Here is a 14,266-nt window from a genome sequence, read left to right as displayed (position 1 = left end):
TGTTGTACATTATGTTTGTAATTTAAATAAAGAATTTATGTTTGATTATATACATTAGCTTTAATGTTGAAAAGCGAAAATTTGACCCACTTTTATATTAACGATCCATTGAATCCCAAAGAAAAAGTTAGAGCCCGGGTCCCCACATTATGGCTTAATCCTCCTAACTCGATCATACGGACCGTGAACCAAAACCTCGAGACTCATCCTAGGATGCTATGACAATGATTCAAACTCCCATGACGCTCAAAACAACGACTCAAATCATACAAATGCAACTCAAACCGTGAACACGACATTTTGACCCCAAAACGTTTCCTACGACTTCTAATGCAATCAAGTGTCTATCGACACGAAACGAAGCAACAAAACTCATCCCAACATCATACTCACAATACTTAAATGCAGCAGCAATCACCCAATAGTTCCCAACGAAGCCTGGAAAAAATAACTTCAAGAACACGTCAAGAAAATTGCAGTTTGAGCAGTCCCACAAAAACGATCATAACTCGCTCGTTTCTTGTCCAAAAATTTCGAGTTTACTGTCAAATCGAATGTATCCAAAAGTACTACGTTTTATATATTGAACATTTTTCCAGATAACTAACTGATTTTTCTCAGAAATCAAAATGCCAGCATACACGTTTCTAGATCTAAAAATTTGGATCCAAAAATCATTTCAAATGTTTCTGCTCAAACTTTTCACAACATAAATTAATTTTTACACATAATAAACATCACAACAGATAATATAACAAGATATATGCAAAAACAATATATGATACATCCCTTTTGATATTTATAGTTACCGAAACGACGACACCGAAGCGGGAAAAATGCAAGGGTTGATCCGGGATGAACGTGGCACGATTTTCTTGAAGAAAAGTGACGAAAAGTCGAGACACAAAGTACAAGAAGCCGATTCAAATTGCAATGGATACAATAAATGAGTCTCACTGTACGATCAGTTTTCTCGCCTATATAAAGAGAAGATCAGTGAAGACTCAACAAGACAACAAGAAGAAGTTGAAGAAAAAGAATGATATACAAAACAAAAAGCTTCTTCAAGAGAGAAAAGAAAGGGCACGCACAATATCAGCTTTCAGAAGCAATCAGCCCACAGGGATACCAAAGATATATCAGCTTAGAATATAAGTCATTTTACCTCAGTGTGTGAGAACATCCTTTTTCAGATCTCACACACAAACTCTGTGAACCACTTATATACCGTCTTGCACAAAGACGTTAAAGAACTTTATATAGTCTTTGACACATAGACGTTAAAGAAGTGTTGGCTGGAAGATGCTTCCTTCAGTCGTAGCTAGGAGTTCATTTTAGGCAGTAATGTAAGTCCTAGCTGAGTGAGTTTGTACAAAGAATTGTATAAAGTCTTCTAGTGGATACTACCCGAGGCTGTAGAAGGGGTGACGTAGGAGCAATTGAAGTTTCCGAACATCCATAAACATATCTTGTGTATTTAATTGATTAACTGTTGTTTTTAAACTATTGGGATCAGTTGGAGTATTCGTCAGTTCAGTTGTCACCATAACTGAACTGATGAATGCAAAAACCAATCTACCATTTTTGGTTATTTAGTTTACATAAGTTAAAATATTTTCTAATATAACAGTTTTCTTCACGAAGGATTACTTTGAATTTCTTCCGCTTGGTTTTTAACCAAACTCAATTTAATTTATCTGTGTTAATATTCTTAGAGCACGAGCTATTGTAGCTCATTGGAGAATATAGTGTTTGAAATGCCTTCTAAGGCACTAGCACACTCGATCCTTCAACCTATTTCATAAACTCGAAAGTAATATAACCAACAATCATACACAACTTTCTAGAAAAATTTTAACCATAACAAATTTGTAACTTTAACTGTTAAGATCAAGACTAAAAGTTATGCTACATCAAACTTCAGCTCCCAAAAATAAGTTAACTTACTTTCTAATCTTATAACTTAACTAATTGATCAACTTTATCTTAAATTGTTCACACTCTAAATTCTTAATTTGCCTCTACATTATTCCACTAACTCTTAGATTTTTAAGTCCAATAATGATTCATCCTACAATGTGATCGAGCAAAACGTGCACAGTGAATAGTCCCAAAATTTATTTTATAAATGAAAGCTCGATTTAAATATTGCAAGTGCACGATAGTCAAGTTATAATAAACGTAAGTGAATACGAGTATCGTTCTACAAGGACTGCGTTACACTATTTTTATTTTCAAGTAAAATTTCTTCAGCAACGATAAAATGAGTTGATGATTAAACTAATGTAAATTAAACAACTAAAATAATTAAAATGCAAAGAAAACGTATTCAAGAAAGCAATGATTAATTTGGATTAAATCAATTGAGAAATGAATTTGTTGGGAATTAGCAGTTCACCTACCACTCGTGTTTAAATAATTACACTCGACTTTTACTCGTGCATTCGACGGAATTCCCTAGACTAATTAATATAATCTGTCGAGCTATATTAATACTAATCATAAACATGCAGTACTCAAGTGTCCTCAATTATTTAACAGTTCAAGATTGCATTACATTCTATGGAATCCACTAGCTTTCATCCGGTGAACTATCACTATCGACACGTACCCAATTCCGTATATCTACTAAAATTGTAAATCCGCGGTTTATACTATTTGATCATATTGTTAATTGTTCTATCGAAATCATCAACAACATGAAATAATCAAAAGAAGTTAGCTAGGCTTCGATTGAAACAAGAAAGAACAATAGCATAAACAAATCACTAATAAAAACGTCGAGAAATAATGTTAAACACCGAGTACGGGACAGGATCCCCTAAAATCCCAACAAATCGAGAGTTTAGCTACTGAAATTCATGATAAAAACCAACAATCAATGTAAGAAATAAAATACTGAATAATGAAAGTACTAAAGATGACGATGGATGACGGCCACGACGCGTGGAAATCCCGAGATCTTCGAAATCTCCTTTTTCTCTCGCCTCTCCTCCAAGAAAAGTGATGAAAAATATGATAAGTTTCAAAAAAAAAAACGCTGATATCGTGTATTAGGTTTTGGTGTAGGATAGAGTCCATAAAAAGTTGGAAACAAATCTTCCCGAATCTCGCTTCTCGCTAGGGCGGTATATTTTGACCGCCCTAGCGAGAGGTCCTCGCATAAACTTCCTCGAGCATGTCCCTGATTTCGCTGGGGCTGTCACTTTTGACCCCCCTAGCGAGACACTTGCGCATAAAATCCTCGGCCAGACCAAAATGCTCGTTGGTGACCGCCCTAGCGAATCCTCTTTGATATTTTGACAAATTTTCTCCCACTTTTTGGTTCAATTCCTACAAAATAACCACAAAATACACGAGATCAATCACATGCTAAATAATGCTAAAATATGCAAAATTAAACTAAAACAAACTAATATGATGCATGAATGTGACTCAAAACCAACACTAAAAACACGTAAAAACGAGTCCTATCAACCCCCTCATACTAAACTTTTGCTCGCCCTCGAGCAAAATAGGTTAAAGCACGAGATTCTAAACAAACACAAAATACTCAAACAAGAAATAACCAACACAAGTAAATGTCAATGGTGAGTTAACAACTTTTATGCTCATGCCTCATTGAACTTTCCCACATACAAATCATAATCAAGTCAAATCACAAACGAATACTCATTCTCATCTACAAATTAATCTTGACACTAATTTGAACGTGTGTGTGTGTGTCATGATTGGTCTAGTCATTCGTACTTCAAATAGATCAATCATCAAATCATGCGAGTCACTCAATTAACACTTCAATACAAGTCTCACTAGCATGCACCCCGTGTCCATTTATCACTAACCATAAATTGAACTCTATTCAATTCTTAAGTGCAGATAAGGGTGTTGAAAAGAAGGAAAATAAGCTCAAGTGGCTAAATGTTGGGAGTACACCGGTCATTTTCATTGTGCAATCGTCAAGACTTTTCGTCTGACTTTCCTCGTCTCCTTACATCTCCAACTTTTAGACTAGGAATAGAATTTCATTCCTTTTTTTTCGGCTCCCCCTCACCTTACATCTCCCTTTTTTTTTTAGATGCACAATTTTCACACATGTACTCCCTAGGCTAAGAATATATAACTTTGGATTACAGCTGGTTAGGGGTATGATATTTTAATTCAGTGCATTGAAAAGGGGGTAAATGTAAAGTTCAAGGCAAATCAAATGTTCTCATTCAAAGTCCCAATTAATGACTTATTTTCACGGATTTAAATGCTAAATCAACTCATAAATGTTGCCTTTCAAGTTAACCACACACAACCTTCAAATTTCACCATTATTCCTACAAATTTCTAGTCCCCACACATATGTGCTCAAAAAGTTCAAACTTGGTACCAAAATTCATGCTTTAACAATCAAGAGTACCATTCATGAAGTGACCCAATCAATACTTTTGTATACTATCAATTCAACATCATCATTGGCTCATAAACCATGTCTTCTCACCATAAACGACACCAAACAAAAGAAATGCAACGAACTTAAAACCAATTCACTAAGCAAACATAACAATCTACCCCCCTCATACTAGAGTTGTGCAATGCCCTCATTGCACAAAACGAAACAAACACTAAAAACAAAAAAAACTCATGAATGTAAATGCAAAGACATAATATGTAAAATAAAAAGAAAGGGGAAACAGTAAACTCCCCTGATCAGAAATCATCCTCCTCTTCATTCTCTGGCGGTGGAACTCCCTCTTCAGCTGCTGGGGGCATAGGATAATTGTACTGAAAATGGAAGGGTGGCGGGTATGCGGGTGTAGGTGGCCGTCCGGAAGTGTCGATGCCCAAATGAGTTGAGATCCCCTGCACCAAGTATTCGATGTTCTGAATGTGAGCCTGATTAACGGCCTGGTACTGAGTCTGATAATTGGCCCAAGCGCCCAATTCGTCGACGCGATCTCGCATGGCACGGCGGCGTGGCTGTGGAGGTGGTGGTGCATGTCCTAAGGCCGGAGGTGGTTGAGCTGCTCTCCCATAATCGAAAAATACCTCCTCGGGCAGCTCAACCTGTCTTTTCTCCATTTTGGATTTATAAAGAGCCTCATCAATGGCTCTCATCGGCAGTAACCACTCATCATCATCTGCGAATATCACCCCCGCTCGGGCACACAGCTCAGTCACTATCGTCGGGAAGTAAAAAGCCAAATTGCTGCTATTAATACACATGTTAAGCTGTCCGAAAATGAGCATGCCCATATCAATCACCATCCCGGTACAGATGGCATAAAGAACAACCGCCCGCTCACGCTGCACATCACTCGTATGGCCGACCGGCATCAATCTCTTAGACAAGAATGCATACCACAATGCCTCCTCCACTTTCAAAAATTTTTCAAGAAAGATCGTATAAGTCCCCGGTTGTTTCCATGTGGTGCCCGGATAACAGAGTGTTCGAATGATCAAATCATAATCCGGGTTAAGCACCCACGCCTGAAACACCGAATAGTCCACCGACAGTAAACCCAACATTTCATTGATCGTCTTGGAATCATACGGGACTAGATGTCCCCTCACAAATGCCTTATACTCATTCCCCTCCGGAGCATTGGCATAAAATTCACGCACAACCGGAACCACTGCTGCATTCGGTTGTGCTACAAAGATATTCCAACCTCGTCTTTCTATTTGGGACTCCGAAAACTGATCGATAATAAATGAGCTAAATCCACGCTCAGGGATTTGGTTTCCTATGTGGTCTAGCATGTTCAAATCTCTCCCTAGCTTTTTCATTCACAAACATTGATGGAGTGGATCGAGAACTAGAAGCACTATGAGTTACCTTAGATCTTTTGGGTGCCATGTCGAGACTGGAGTGCACAAAGTATCAAAACGCCGGAAAATTTTTGAGGGTCGCCGGAGATGCTCACCGGAATCTGTGGAAGATGACCGGAGTTGCTTGAAAGACCACCGGAGAAGAAAATATTGTAGCCTAAATGCTTCCTGGTGGAGTGTATAGACCAAGATTGAGTCTTTGCCCTGAAAAATTACTAAATAATAAGTCTTGAGCACAAAAGATGGAAGGAGGCGCCGAAAAAGAGGTGGCGGTGGCTGGAAATCGCTTGGGTTCGCCGGAGAGTTGAGTTCTTGATCGGAAAAATCGCGTCTTGATACTCGGTGAAGGTGAGGGTGCACGATTGTACCTGAAATTTGGTGAGAAGAGATGAATTGAGAGAGATTGAGAGAGTGGGGGCGAAAAATTCGGAAAGGGGGGCGAGGGTTTCGAGTGGGGAGAGGAGAAAAAAGTGTAGCAGATTTTAAGTCTGCGCGATCTGCCCGGGCGGCTATAAGTTTCCGCCCGGGCGGATATTCCTCGAATTTTTTTGAAAAGGGCGCGCCCGGGCGGATGTAAGTTTCCGCCCGGGCGAATGGTCTTCGAAAATTTTTTTGAAAAGGGCGAGCCCGGGCGGATATAAATTCCCGCCCGGGCGGAAGCTTCACGGCTGTGCACACCAAAATACTTTTTTTTTTAATATAAAACTAAACAAGAGCAAGAGAAAATAAACAAATCGACATGAAAGAAAAATTAAATCAAATTCAAGAGAAGGGGAAGAAAAGTAGTTCTCAATTTATAGTCGAGAGCTTGACTGTCGGTCCGTCTCAGTTCGGCATGTCTTGGAACCGGGTGATTCCAAGTTGTGGCTCGATTGTGCCACCCATGTAGTGCTTAAGGCGCTGAGCATTGACCGTAAATGTCCCATCCTTCCCATCTTTCAACTCTACCGCTCTCGATGGGTATACTTCCGACATCACGAATGGACCGGACCATCGAGACTTCAGTTTGCCGGGAAATAGTCGCAACCGGGAGTTGTAGAGCAGGACGTTTTCACCTTCTTTGAATTCTCTTTCGATGATCTGCCTATCATGAGCCTTCTTTGTCTTTTCTTTGTATCACAGTGCTAGATCATAGGCCAGATTCCGGAATTCCTCCAACTGATCTAGTTGAAGCAAACGTCGTTCACCTGCATCAATAAAGTTAAAGTTTAGTGCTTTTGTTGCCCAATATGCCCGATGCTCTAACTCTACAGGTAGATGACATGCTTTACCAAACACCTGCCTATAGGTGTTTTAAAAGCAGTCCTATATGCCCATAGAGCATCGTCTAACCTCACCGACCAATCGTTCCTATTGACACCTACCACTTTCTCCAAAATTCGCTTTATCTCTCGGTTCGACACTTCCACTTGACCACTCGTCTGGGGGTGATAGGGGGTAAATATCTTATGTGTGACACCATATTTGCTCAAAAGTTTTTCCAATAGTTTGTTGCAAAAATGCGTGCCACCATCACTAATGATTGCTCGTGGTGTTCCAAATCGGTTAAAAATGTTTTTCTTTAAAAATTTTAGGACCACTTGAGCATCATTAGTGACATACGCTTCCGCCTGTACCCACTTAGACACATAATCCACCGCAACCAAGATGTATTTTTTCGTGAAAGAACTAGGAAACGGTCCCATAAAGTCTATCCCCCACACATCAAAAACCTCACACTCAATGATATTATTTAAAGGCATTTCGTGACGGTTAGGGATGTTACCTGTCCGCTGGCATTTATCACAATGTAGCACATAAGAACGAGCATCTTTAAAGAGAGTTGGCCAATAAAATCCACATTCAAGTACCTTGGATGCCGTCCTTATTGGTCCGAAATGACCACCTACCTCACGGTCATGGCAATGGTTGAGAATTTTATCAAACTCTTCCTCCGCAACACACCGTCTTATCATGGAATCTGCACAAATTTTAAACAAAAACAGTTCCTCCCAAAAATAGTATTTCACGTCCGAAAAGAATTTCTTTCGTTGGTGAAACGATAGGTTTTGTGGAGGTGTGCCTGTGACAAGAAAGTTAGCGAAATTTGCATACCATGGACAATGTTTCATCTCAAGCAATTGTTCATCAGGAAACCAGTCATCTATATCATCGTCACTGCCCTTAATTCTAACATGCTCAAGCCTAGACAGATGATCAGCAACTACATTTTCCACACCCTTTTTATCTCGAATCTCGAGATCAAATTCTTGCAATAATAAAATCCACCTAATTAACCTAGGTTTCGTATCTTTCTTAGCAAGCAAGTATTTTAGGGCAGAATGATCTGTATACACAGTTACTTTAGACAGAACAAGGTATGAATGAAATTTGTCGAAAGCAAATACTATAGCAAGTAATTCCTTTTCAATAGTAGCGTAATTCAATTGAGCATCATTTAAAGTCTTACTTGCATAGTAGATGGTATGAAATACCTTGTTCTTCCTTTGACTCAGCACCGCACCAACAGCTGTATCACTAGCATCGCACATCACCTCAAACGGTAACTCCCAATCAGGGACAGTCAGAACAGGTGCTGTCACCAAGAATTCCTTGAGTATCTCGAATGCATGCAGACAAGTAGAATCAAAATTAAATTCAACATCTTTCATCAACAAAGAGGATAAAGGTTTAGCAATTTTAGAAAAATCTTTAATAAAACGCCTATAAAACCAGCATGTCCTAGGAAACTTCTAACTCCTTTTATTGATGAAGGTGGTGGTAGGTTTTTGATTACTTCCACCTTGGCCTTGTCGACCTCAATTCCATTCTCTGGTACCTTGTGTCCTAACACAATCCCCTCTTGAACTATAAAATGACACTTCTCCCAATTTAACACCAAATTGTTCTCTTCACATCTAATTAACACCAAGTTCAAATTCTCTAAACATTCATTAAATGAGGAGCCAAAAATGGAGAAATCATCCATAAAAATTTCAAGGAAATTTTTAATCATGTCATGAAAGATAGCGGTCATGCATCTTTGAAATGTTGCAGGTGCATTGCATAAACCAAAGGGCATACGCCTAAACGCAAAAGTACCATAAGGGCAAGTGAAAGTAGTTTTCTCTTGGTCCTCAGGTGAAATTGTGATTTGATTGTATCCCGAATATCCATCTAAAAAGCAATAAAATTCATGACCTGCTAATCTTTCAATCATTTGATCGATAAATGGCAAGGGAAAGTGATCTTTACGGTTTGCATCATTCAATTTCCTATGATCTATGCACACACGCCAACCCGTAACAGTTCTAGTGGGAATCAACTCATTTTTTTCATTAGTAATAACAGTAATCCCACCCTTTTTAGGCACACATTGTACAGGACTTACCCACGCACTATCAGAGATAGGATAGATAATACCTGCATCCAGAAGTTTAATTGTTTCAGCTTTTACTACCTCTTGCATCTTTGGATTGAGTCTCCTTTGTGTTTGTGCTAGAGGTGAGTATTTATCTTCCATCAGAATTTTGTGCATGCAGATCGAAGGACTTATCCCTTTTATGTCTGAAACCTTCCAAGCGAATGCTCCTTTATGCTCCTTAAGGACTCCCAAGAGCTTACTCTCCATATCATCTGTCAAAGAAGAGGAAATAATAACAGGCAATTTATTATTTTCTCCTAAATATACGTACTTGAGATGTTGAGGTAGTGGTTTGAGCTCCACAGTAGGTGGCTCCTCTAGGCTTGACTTTTGAGGCATTAAATCTTTTCTGTCTTCCAATTCCTCTAGTCTAAGCCTCACTTGCTTTCTCCAAGGTGGAATGGCATTCAAGTGAGCTACCATCTCCATCTTTTCCTCGTCTAGCTCGTCCTCCTGCTTTTCATTAGTGAGAGTGGCCTCCAATGGTTCTTTCAATCCATCCTGCATAAAATCACAAACGAGAGAATCCAAGACATCAATACGAAAACAACTATCATTGTGCATTGTGTGCTTGAGAGTATTGAAGACATCAAAAATAATTTCTTCTTCTCCAACTCTCAGTCTCAATTTCCCCTCTTCAACATCAATCAGTGCTTTCTCTGTAGCCAGAAACGGTCTCCCTAGGATTAAAGGCATCTCTAAATCTTCCTCCATGTCAAGTACCACAAAATTTGCAGGAAAAATAAACTTATCCACTTTCACCAAAACATCTTCGATAATCCCACGTGGATACTTGACAGATCTGTCAGCCAGCTGCAACGACATCCTAGTTGCTTGGGTTCACCTAATCCCAGTCTCCTAAACACAGAAAAAGGCATCAGATTAATACTCGCACCAAGATTACATAGAGCTTTATGAAAATTAATGTCACCAATAATGCAAGGTATAGAGAAACTCCCTGGATCTTTTTGCTTAGGAGGCATCTTGTTTTGAACTAAAGCGGAGCAATTTTCAGTCAAATTCACCGTCATATGATCTTCTAGCTTCCGCTTATTTGCTAAGATATCTTTCAAGAATTTTGCATAACTTGGCATATTCAATAAAGCATCAGCAAAAGGAATGTTAATATGCAATTTTTTAAATATTTCAAGAAATTTACCAAATTGTGCATCTAATTTAGCTTTCTTCATTGCTGCAGGAAAATGTGGAGGGATAAAAATTTTATTCTGTGCAATAGGTGTAGATGTAGAGTTAGAAGACTTACCTCCTCGATTTTCCACCTCATCCTCACCGTGCTTGGTCTTTTCTTCATTAGACTCGAGTGCTTTTCCACTACGCAATTCCACAGCCTTCACATGTTCTCTTGGGTTAGTTTCCGTGTTGCTTGGCAAAGCTCCTTGCTCCCTATTAGCAATCAACTTAGCCAATTGTCCAATTTGATTCTCTAACCCCTTTATGGATGCATCTTGGTTCTGAAATCTCGTCTCTGTTGCAGAAATAAATTTAGTCATCATTTGCTCTAAATTGGAATTCTCCTCCCGAGGCGGTTCTGGCTTGAATCCTTGGTGCATCCCATATGGTGGACCTCTTTGTTGGCGATTTTGGTTGTTTTGACTTCCCCATGAAAAGTTTGGGTGATTCCTCCATCCCGGATTATATGTGTTCGAACAAGGGTCATTTCTAGGACGGTTCTGGAATCCAACTTGTTTTACCGGTGCTCCCTCAGGCACATAGAATGGATTGCCATCTTGGCAATCCTGCACGTCATGCTCACCCCCACACTTATCACAGAAAATTTCTTGCAGACGCATAGCCGACCCACTCATGCTCATCCCATCAATCTTTTTATTCAAAGCCTCTAACTGTGCTGAAACCGCCGACAAATCATTAACTTGATTAACTCCAGCACCTCGTCTCTGCCTATCAGGCTGAGGATGATAGCTACTAGCAGCCATCTCCTCCAATAACTCATATCCTTCCTCAGCCGTTTTTCTCAGCAAGTTACCACAGGCAGCAACATCTATCATAGTACGGTTAGGAGTAAGCAGACCGTAGTAGAAAGTTTGAATAACTAACCCAAGCGGCAGCTCATGGTGTGGACATCTCCTCAACAAGTCCTTGTAGCGCTCCCATGCTTCGTAAAGTGACTCTTGCTCAAATTGAGCAAAAGTAGTAATGTCTGCTCTAAGCTTCATAGTCTTCGACGGAGGAAAGTACTTGATCAGGAATGCCTTTGCCATATCCTCCCATGTAGTAATAGACCCTACAGGCAAACAGTTTAACCACGACTTAGCTTTATCTCTCAGTGAAAATGGAAATAAACGCAAACGAACAGCATCATCAGACACGCCATTAAACTTAAAAGTATCACAAATTTCAAGAAAGTCAGCTATATGAGAATTAGGGTCGTCAAGTGCACTTCCCCCAAATTGGACAGTGTTCTGAATCATCTGAATGATAGCTGGCTTGATCTCAAACTGATTAGCTCGGATGACTGGTCTTACGATGCTTGGACGTGCTCCATCAAGAGACGGCTGTGCATAATCCATCATCGGTATACGCCTTGGGTCCTCTCTGTGTTGATCGTCTTCCATTCTTTCCTTCACTCTTTGCTGCTGTAGTCGACGTCTAGCTGTGCGTTCAATCTCGGGGTCAAAAGGCTCAAGCTTAAACTCGAGTGATCTTCGCATGCACCACAAGAAAAATCTGCAACACAATGAGAGTATCAAATAACAATAAAATAAATAATACTAAAGAATTTTAATGAAAAATAAAAAATTGTGAATTAACAGTCCCCGGCAACGGCGCCAAAAACTTGATCGAGCAAAACTTACACAGTGAATAGTCCCAAAATTTATTTTATAAATGAAAGCTCGATTTAAATATCGCAAGTGCACGATAGTCAAGTTATAATAAACATAAGTGAATACGAGTATCGTTCCACAAGAACTGCGTTACACTATTTTTATTTTCAAGTAAAATTTCTTAAGCAACGATAAAATGAGTTGATGATTAAACTAATGTAAATTAAACAACTAAAATAATTAAAATGCAAAGAAAACGTATTCAAGAAAGCAATGATTAATTTGGATTAAATCAATTGAGAAATGAATTTGTTGGGAATTAGCAGTTCACCTACCACTCGTGTTTAAATAATTACACTCGACTTTTACTCGTGCATTCGAAGGAATTCCCTAGACTAATTAATATACTCTGTCGAGCTATATTAATACTAATCATAAACATGCAGTACTCAAGTGTCCTCAATTATTTAACAGTTCAAGATTGCATTACATTCTAAGAAATCGACTAGCTTTCATCCGGATGAACTATCACTATCGACACGTACCCAATTCCGTATATCTACTAAAATTGTAAATCCGTTGTTTATACTATTTGATCCTATTGTTAATTGTTCTATCGAAATCATCAACAACATGAAATAGTCAAAGGAAATTAGCTAGGCTTCGATTGAAACAAGAAAGAACAATAGCATAAACAAATCACTAATAAAAACGTCGAGAAATAATGTTAAACACCGAGTACGGGGTAGGATCCCCTCAAATCCCAACAAATCGAGAGTTTAGCTACTGAAATTCATGATAAAAACCAACAATCAATGTAAGAAATAAAATACTGGATAATGAAAATACTAAAGATGACGATGGATGACGGCCACGACGCGTGGAAATCTCGAGGTCTTCGAAATCTCCTTTTTCTCTCGCCTCTCCTCCAAGAAAAGTGATGAAAAATATGATAAGTCTCCAAAAAAAAACGCTGATCTCGTGTATTAGGTTTTGGTGTAGGATAGAGTCCATAAAAAGTTGGAAACAAATCTTCCCGAATCTCGCTTCTCGCTAGGGCGGTATATTTTGACCGCCCTAGCGAGAGGTCCTCGCATAAACTTCCTCGAGCATGTCCCTGATTTCACTTGGGCGGTCACTTTTGACCGCCCTAGCGAGACACTTGCGCATAAAATCCTCGGCCAGACCAAAATGCTCGCTGGGGCGGTCACTTTTGACCGCCCTAGCGAATCCTCTTCGATATTTTGACAAATTTTCTCCCACTTTTTGGTTCAATTCCTACAAAATAATCACAAAATACACGAGATCAATCACATGCTAAATAATGCTAAAAAATGCAAAATTAAACTAAAACAAACTAATATGATGCATGAATGCGACTCAAAACCAACACTAAAAACACGTAAAAACGAGTCCTATCACAATGCCCTTGATTATCATTCCTTATAACATTATAACCTAGTTATTCAAGGTTCTAAATATCTTTTCAAGCCAAAATCAGCGAAAACTCCTATCATTCAAACCATGCAATTGTCACGTATTACTAAACTAGTCCCCAAATTTCTTAACAATTACAAAAATAAATTCCTAATTTCCTCGATAATACCCAACTTTGTCCATAATTTTGAAAATCCTACAATTATCCATAAGTTCTTGGCGTTCCTACTCCCATTTTATAGGTTTCCATATCACAAGTTCAATAATCTTAAGCTTATTAAATCCAAAAATCAATTCCTATAACCAATCCTACATTTCCATCAATACTTAAAATCCCAAATTACAGAAATTTTTTTATACTTGATAACAATAAAAAATTGTATATTAATTAAATGTTTTATAATATAAATTTATAGTTTTTGTTTTATTAAATGTTTAAATATTATATATATTTTTTTTATAATAAATTGTATAAAACATAAGTTGTTGTGTAATTATAAGTTTTTACAATTTTTACATGTTCGATAAAACAAGAATAATCTTGGTGTTTCAAATGGGATTAAGATGATTCTTAGACCTGTAGAAAGTTGATGTTAATATTTACAATATTGGTGGGAAGCATGAGATAAAAATCTTCTCACAAGTAGGATCAAATTAAGCAAGAAATAAATTTACCAAAGAAAGGCAGTTTTACCTTGCTCTAACATTTTGACCATATCTCTCAAATTACTTGGTCAAATGGTTAAAAAAAATACCACAATTCAAACAACTCAATTATCTACATGTTTTGTTTTATGTGGAA

At 38.3% G+C, this 14,266-nt stretch overlaps 1 non-coding gene across 1 annotated transcript; it reads left to right on the top strand.

Annotated features, from left to right (window-relative positions):
• The first annotated feature begins 11,308 nt into the window (after positions 1-11,308).
• LOC140804110 (small nucleolar RNA R71) lies at positions 11,309-11,415 on the top strand. The gene has a single exon (XR_012112069.1). It is a non-coding gene; the product is annotated as a small nucleolar RNA R71 (small nucleolar RNA).
• The last annotated feature ends 2,851 nt before the right edge of the window (positions 11,416-14,266 follow it).

Source organism: Primulina eburnea, chromosome 10 (genome assembly GCF_022965805.1).
Source record: "Primulina eburnea isolate SZY01 chromosome 10, ASM2296580v1, whole genome shotgun sequence".
Taxonomy (NCBI): domain Eukaryota; kingdom Viridiplantae; phylum Streptophyta; class Magnoliopsida; order Lamiales; family Gesneriaceae; genus Primulina; species Primulina eburnea.
The sequence above is the reverse complement of the archived record's forward strand: the minus strand, read 5'-3'. Positions and strand labels throughout refer to the sequence as shown.